Genomic DNA, 8,702 nt, shown 5'->3' on the forward strand with positions numbered 1-8,702 from the left:
CGTGCAACAGAGTCCACGAAAGGTGCAAGGGCCGAAACTGGATGAGGTCGAAAGTTGAGACCGAACCCTGTACGCTAACGGTCTGGAACCCGAAAGTTCTGACTGTTCAGGGGATTGAATTCATCTGTTACGGAATTAATTGTCTATTAATTCCAATTTTTGAATTCTGAATTCAATTCCTAGGTAGTAGCCTGCTGTTATAGCTGTTGGAAGGCAGCTTTAATGTCATTTTTAATTGCCATAATAAAGGCTATTGGCTCCTTCAACCCTATATAAGAGAGGGTAGAGGCAGTAGAGTTTTACACACAGTGAGAACAGCAAGAACACTGCACGAAACTTTTGTTTTCCAACCTCAAAATTCTGCTTCTACTCCTCTTCTTAGCCATACTGTGTTCATAACCGTGTCTTGCTCGCCGGATTCCTTATTTGAGTGCTCAAACATTGAATCACTAGCAAGTTTTATCCTGGGAAGCCTAGGCCACAACGCTCCTAGCATCTTTGGGAGGTGACAAACAAGGTTTTAAGGAAAGAGTGCTTACTTGACTCTTGCAAAAACCCAACACCAAACACTAGCCAAATTTCTTCATCTTTTCTTCCCTTCTTTCCAGAAAATAATAATCTTATTTTTGATTATTATTTGTATTTTCTACCAACGGTACCAACAATAATTACCCCACCTTTTAAATTATTAAGAATGTTTAAACTTTCTTGACACTACCAAACGCTCTGTAATATCCTAGCTCAATTATAAATTATAACAAATAATAGGGCTAATTATACTTTTAGTCTTTAGATAGATTAAAAAAAAAATGGTAAAAGTAATCTGCTATGATAGGTTTGTAACACGTTTAGGTTTCAATGCATGAAAGTAACATGTTAATGAGTTTAATTGTAACTTTTAAAAGTTTAATGACCTAATTAAATTTTTGTATAAAATTTATGAGTCTATTAACACTTTTTTTCTAAAAATAAATTAAAATTAAAAAATGTATAAAAAAATATAGATGTATTTGGGTGCATGTTGCTAAATGCACCCCGATCCACCATATAATTATTGATATCTCATGCACCCTGAGCATAGCTCTACTGTTATACAATTGTTATACCGTGGACCATGGTCCACATAGTTGAGTGGACCATGATCTCAAAAAACGGCGCCATTTCTTTAAGTAAAGAAACGACAATCGTTATATTTAACAAAAATCTCGTAGTTATGATGTGCTCAAAATAAAATAAAACAACAATGTATCTAAAATGAAACTGGATAATATGTCTCACATATTAAGTACTCGTATATATTATCAAAATTAAACTGTAGTTGAAATTAAATGACACTTTAGTTGTGCTAAAATGAAACTATAGTATGTATAAAATGAAACAGAATAACATGTCTCACATATTGAAGGTATATTTTAAATAAAATTGTAGTTGAATTGAAATGATATTTTAATTGCGTTGAAATGAAACTGAATACGCCATACAAACAGAAGTAATTAGACAAAACGAGTGTCGTTTCTTTTAATTAAAAAAAAAATTAAAAACACCGTTTTGTCGCAAATTATGTTGTGGAAACGTGTTCATCATGCGCATGGTGAACATAGAGGTAGATCCATAATTTCTATACTGTAGATTCATAATTTTATTTTTTTTTGAAAACGTAGATTCATAATTTTGTTTTTCATTTGTTGTTACAGATATTATGAATCTACAGTACAGAAATTATGATTCTACAGTATAGAAATTATAAATCTACAGTATAGAAATTATAAATCTACAGTACAAAAATTATGAATCTACAATATAGATGTTATGAATCTACAATATAGAAATTATAAATCTACAGCTTAGAAATTATGGATTTATCCCGTTAACAATAAATGAAAAACAAAATTATGAATCTACGTTTTCAAAAAAAAAAAAATGATTCTACAATATAAAAATTATGAATCTACCCCTGTGTTCGCCATGCGCATGGTAAACACGTTTCTACAGCATAACTATTGCCGTTTTGTGCCATGGACTTATGTACATAACATACGACGTTGCCGGTCATCAACAAGAGGCCATGTTTTAACAAAAAACAACATTAAGCGACGAATCTTCTTCACCTCAATTTTTAAATTCTCGTACACATTTAAAATGGACTTATGGACATAACATAAGACGTTGCCGGCACTCACGTACACATTTATCAATTATCATCATCATCACCATCATCTTAACTGTATATTTCATCATCTAGCTTAGAATTTCTCTCATTATATTCTGTTTAATATGGCTTCCTCTTCAGTAGGTGCGCTCTGATCCCTCTCTCCTTCTCTTGCTATGTTTTCTGTCTGCATACTATATATGTAGCGGTTTTAATTTCTCTTTATTCAATTTTATTTTGCAATTGTTCTAAGGTATATATATGCGTATAGTACGTCGTGATCTTTCGTACTAACAAATTAAAGTGCTAATAAGATGACCAAAAATGATATGATAAATTCGATTTATAAGATTTGATTTGAATAATAAAAATAGATTGTTAGAAGCACTGAAAAAAATTGCTAGCTGTTAGACACTTAAATGGATAACAATATTATGTTTATTACATGTTTCATATATTTGATGCTTACTCCGTAGTCCATATGAGAAGAGATATTCTGGAATTCAAAATTACATTAAGATGAATGTACGTACAAAGCTTATATAGGTAAGCTAACCACCACAATAGGTGGAGAAGATAAAGCTAGCTTAAGACTCTAACTACGTTAACAAACTTATTCAAAATAGCTGACTCAATACCCCCCTCAAGCTGACGGGGGACACGGGACCACGCCAAGCTTGCAACTTAGATCAGCGAAGCGAACACCAGTGAGCGGTTTAGTAAAGATGTCAGCTAACTGATCACGAGTGGAGACAAAATTGACTTTGAGAGCACCATATGCAACCTTGTCTCGGACGAAATGATAGTCCACTTCTATGTGCTTCGTCCTAGCATGGAAGACCGGGTTCGAACACAAGTACGTGGCACCAAGGTTGTCACACCACAACACCGGGGTAGTCGCAGGTAGTAAACCAAGCTCACGTAACAAAGACTGGATCCAAGTGACTTCAGCAGCTACATCAGCCAGCGCCTTGTATTCGGCTTCTGTGGAAGAACAAGCTACGGTGCGTTGCTTCTTGGAGGCCCAGGATAGAAGGTCGGGGCCTAAAAACACTGCAAACCCACCAGTGGACCGTCTATCAATAGAGCAACCAGCCCAGTCCGAGTCTGAAAAAGCATGGATGACCGGTGTGTTGGCTGGAGAAATGCGTAGGCCAACATCTAACGAACCTTTGACGTATCGGAGGACACGTTTCAATGACACCCAGTGAGCCTGTGTTGGAGCGTGCATGAACTGACATAGCCTGTTCACTGAAAAAGCCAGGTCAGGTCGTGTGATCAATAGGTACATTAATGACCCAACCATTCGTCGATAGGGCGTTGGATCGTCTAAAGTTTCTGAATCCCCGGATATAGCCGTGGACGTTAAAGACATCGGAGTTGCCAACGGCTTGCATGAGTCCATACCAGCCTTATGGAGCAGCTCAGTCATGTACCGCTTCTGAGAGAGAACTAAAGACGTGTCCACCTCAACGGCCTCAATACCCAGAAAGAACCGCGGTTTTCCGAGGTCTCGGATACGAAACACCGTAGATAGCCTAGTTAGGATGTCGTGGATGATAGTGGGGTTATTACCCATGAGCAGAATATCGTCCACATACACAAGTAAGTATATACGGACGGTCCCGGTATCATATATGAATAGGGAGACGTCCGTTTTGGAAGGACGGAACCCAACCTGAACCAGGAAATCATGGAGCCTCGTAAACAAGGCCCGAGGAGCCTGTTTGAGACCATACAAAGAGCGCTGCAACTTACACACATGATCGTGATAATTTGGGTTAGTATAACCCGGTGGCTGCCACATATAGATATCCTCACTGACATGTCCATTCAGGAATGCATTATGGACATCTAGTTGGCGCATTGTCCACTTCTGAGAGACAGCATAGGCTAGCAAGAGCCGAATTGTTGTGGGCTTGACTACCGGACTATAAGTGTCTAAATAGTCTTGCCCTGGGATCTGATTGAACCCCTTCGCAACTAAGCGGGCTTTGTAACATTCAACAGTTCCATCAGATTTCCTTTTGATACGAAAACCCACTTGCAGCCGATGATGTTCATCCCAGGTTGTGATGGCACAAGGCGCCAAGTCTGGTTGTGCAATAAGGCATTGAATTCAACATTCATGCGCCAGTGTGGGAGCCGAACTGCTTGTGAATGGCATGTGGGCTCGTCGTCGTCTACAGACGCAACCAGCGCAGTCGGGCGCTTGCGTTGAGCGTCTGTCGTGGTTCGGAGACGCATGACATGCGTGCGGACGGTTGGCCTCTGTCGACGCCGCCTCGTGGTGGTTGTGGTGGACGTCGAAGGTTGGTATGACGATGACGCTGCAGCCGACGTGGATGAGGACGTTGGCAACACTCCATTATGGGATTGACTGACGGTAGGCCGGCTAACACTGTTAGCGGATGCCGTAGTATTCTGCGTACTAATTTGAGCACTCGCCCATGGTTGCACATTCGCCGGAGCAACAGAGGTTACAGACGGCACGCGGCAGAACGGGAACACTTCCTCGTTAAAACGAACATGCCGGGATATGTAAATGCGTCCGGATTGGACATCAAGACACCGGTAGCCGTAAAACGAGTCTGGGTACCCAAGAAAAACACACGCCTTTGTGTGGCAGTCCATCTTGTGCATGTTGTATGGGCGTAGGTGAGGGTAACACTCACACCCAAACACACGCAATAAGGTATAATTAGGATTCTGGCCATAAAGTAAGAAATATGGACTTTTACCATTCGACACGGGAAACGGAAGACGATTGACCAGATGTACCGCCGCCTCAAAGGCATAGAACCAGTATTTGTGAGGAACCTGACCCCGAGCTAACAGAGCCAAACCTGTTTCGACGACATGGCGATTTCGACGCTCCACACGCCCATTCTGTTCGTGTGTATGTGGGCAAGACTTCTTGTGGAGTATTCCTGCGGCTGCAAAAACCGTACCTAACTTCACGTATTCAGCACCCATGTCAGACTGAACACTTTTAATTGGTCGAGAGAATTGTGTTTCCACTAATGCCCGAAACCTATTGAAGATAATGTAAATATCAGACTTTAGGCGCATGGGATAAATCCACATGAACTTGGAGTAGTCGTCGACGAACAAAACAAAATACTTATGACCATCAACTGTGGGTACAGAAGATGGTCCCCAAATGTCAGAAAACACTAAGTCTAAAATCGACTGACTCGACTTTTCAATACGTGACAGTGGGAAGCGTGCAGACTTGCCCATCTGACACGGTGTACATAGATTATTTAACGAACTACAAGACCCTACAACTGGACAAGTTGCCAAGACATGTTTTAATACTCGAGAATTGGGGTGACCGAGACGCTCATGCCATATCTTCGGAGACGCTTTAGCTGATAGGAACGCAACTGGACTGGAAACAGTTAACGTGTACATGCCGCCTGTACTTGGACCTTTAAGCAGAATCTGATGGGTGGTACGATCCTTCACAACAAAAAAACGAGGATGAAATTCAAAGTATACATCATTATCTTGTGTAAACTTTTGAACAGACAGTAGGGCGTAGTTCAGGTACATGTAACACGTGTTTTAGAAACAGTGACCGAGACGAAGAATTTAACATAAAAGAACCTGTATTTTGTATCACCAAACCTGTGCCATCTCCTACTTGCAGCGCTTCTCCGCCAGAATATTGCTCCACCCCAGTCAAGCATCAACATTTGGTGTGGCATGCGCGTTCGCCCCTGTATCTGGCAACCATACATTCGAAAAAGGGGCTGACGCGTGGTCGTTTTGAGGCTGCCTGTGCACCATATGCGCCTGAGGTGGAGGGGCAGCATGACGAGCACCGATGTTGTCGTCGAAGCGCCGGTAACATGTCAAGGCGGTGTGACCAGGGATGTCACAAATTTTACAACGTACACCACCTCTTCCACGCTGACCACGCCCCCTTTGACCTCTGTGATTCCGGCCACGGCCTCTTCCGCCATCGTTGGGGAACCTGTTGTTCGCGGGGGCCTGCTGAGCAACCAATGCCGCCGGAGGGAGACCAACTGGAGCGGAGTCTTCTGGAAACAGATAGCTATGTGTGCTGAGGAGATCCGCCACTTCAGAGATGGTAAGGGGAGCACTCTTGGTCGTAAGAGAGGCTACGAGCGGCCTGTACTCTGGCCTCAACCCCCGGAAGAGGTGCAGGTTCTGTTCATCCAAGTCTATCGGCCTGCCGGCCTGTGCAAGCTGCTCCACCAAAATCTTAGCACGGCCAAGGTACTCAGTTGTCGACGAGTTTCCTTGTTGAAGTCCCTGGAGTTGCGTCAATAGACTGAGAGTACGGGAACGTGATGTCGATCCTAAGGCTGTTTCGACCGAGACCCAGACGGATCTGGCTGTAGTGTGGCCGATTGCGAGGTAAAGCACCTCCTCGGCCATGGATGAGTATAACATACTTAAAATTGACTGGTCCTGCTGGACCCAATCTGTATGCAGCGGATTCACCGTCGGAGACACTGTTGATGACGACGGGGAGGGCAAAAATTTCGGCGGGCAAACACTCGTTCCGTCGACGAAGCCATAAAGGTTTTGACCTCTCAAGAACGGGACCAGCTGCGCTCTCCATAACAAATAGTTCGTGGCAGTCAGCTTTAACGACACGTAATGGTGCGCTTGTTGTAGCACAGTGGCCGGACGGCGGTCAGAATGCGCAACTGCTTGGGTCTGCCGATCAGATGAGTCGACGGGGGTGGGATTGGGTTCGACAGTGGGAGGATTGGCCATGGGATCGAAAATTAGGCTGATACCAAATGAGAAGAGATATTCTGGAATTCAAAATTACATTAAGATGAATGTACGTACAAAGCTTATATAGGTAAGCTAACCACCACAATAGGTGGAGAAGATAAAGCTAGCTTAAGACTCTAACTACGCTAACAAACTTATTCAAAATAGCTGACTCAATAGTCCATACTTTATTAATCCAAGTTTCTAATTTTATTGATTTATATATATAGTTGGTCGACATACTTTGGATCCCGATATCACAGACACAGAATTGGCTGGGTTGGTGGGACGAGGTAAGGGTATTATATATCACGAGTAAAATTTGTAATGACGTGATAATAATATTACACACAATGTATATATAGTAGTCACCACCTATTAAAACACTTTGTAAAAAACATCCCTAACCAATATAGGTAGGGTTTAGGGAATAATTTTATTTTTATTTTTTTAAATACAACTAAAAATAATTAATACAATAACAAAAAATAAGTATATTAACTGCAAGGAAGTAACTACCAGAAACGTTTAAATAATGAGAAGTAACAATTAAAAATAATAGAGTTAAAAGACTTTGATCAAAATTACTTATTGCGAGAACCAATGATGACATTGACAACTTTTCAACAATTAAATGTTGAAAATATTAGTAAAATTGACATTCTTAGTCGTCATTTTGTGATACAAATATTTGTGAGGTTTACTTCTAATTTAAATTGGGTCAAAGTAGATTAGGGCTCTCTTAAGTGTGATGAAGAAATTGATATATTGTATGCTCAAAATTGATAATGAGTAAATAAAAAATTGATTTTCAAAGTGAACTCATTTGAGTTGGAAAAATGGGGATGGAAATGCTTGTAAGAAACCTTTGCCTCAATTGTTATATCGTGAATCAGGGTCCATAGTGCACTGCGGACCCTGGTCTAATACAATAATTTGACTTCATAATGTATAGAATTCATATTCATAATTCACATAATTTATGTTCATAATACATATACGCATAAACATGATATAATGAACATGAATTATGCGCATTATGAAGTCAAATTATGTGTATTATGTTAAGTGTTTGTGTGTCTTCATTACATCGTGTTTATGTGTATGTGTATTATGAACATAAATTTTGTACATTATGAACATGAATTATGTACATTATGAAGTCAAGTTATGTGTATTGGATCGGGGTCCACAATATAAATTGCTCATTTGCCCACATTGGAAAATGGATGTGTATTTGCACTAGTATATATACATTTTCCTTTTTGGAGAAGTTAGAATTGTATAGCATAGAGGTTCTCTCGCACGTAAGAGCATCCACTCATCTCCGATGTGTCATTCATCAATATATCATATTCTCTCAATCGAATTGAATATCTCTTGCATATGTTTGCAAAGCCCTCCCCTTCCTTTTATCGTGTTCCAATTTCATTTTTTGATATTGTCGTTATTTGTTTTTATAACGATGCTTGGATAACATCATCATTGTTGGTGTAGTGTTCTTTAGCTTTTCGTTTCGCTATCTTTTTCCCCATTAGTCAAGGAAAAACTTTTTTGCTACTAACATCTCAACTACCCTCTACACTGGTGCTTGATATTTGATTGGTGGATGATTTACTCATAGACAGTTGACGAGCTACAAATGAGGGTGCCCAGCCTGGAAAGTCTTTGTAAATGGCCTATACATGTTTGTATCTAAATTTGTCTCGGCCATATTTTTGTTTGTACTCTTCCATAGCATGTACAATAATATTTTCATCGCTAGCTCTGTCATTCTCTTCCTTCAAAACTTCTG

This window comes from Ipomoea nil, unplaced genomic scaffold (genome assembly GCF_001879475.1).
Source record: "Ipomoea nil cultivar Tokyo-kokei standard unplaced genomic scaffold, Asagao_1.1 scaffold0875, whole genome shotgun sequence".
Classification (NCBI taxonomy): Eukaryota; Viridiplantae; Streptophyta; class Magnoliopsida; order Solanales; family Convolvulaceae; genus Ipomoea; species Ipomoea nil.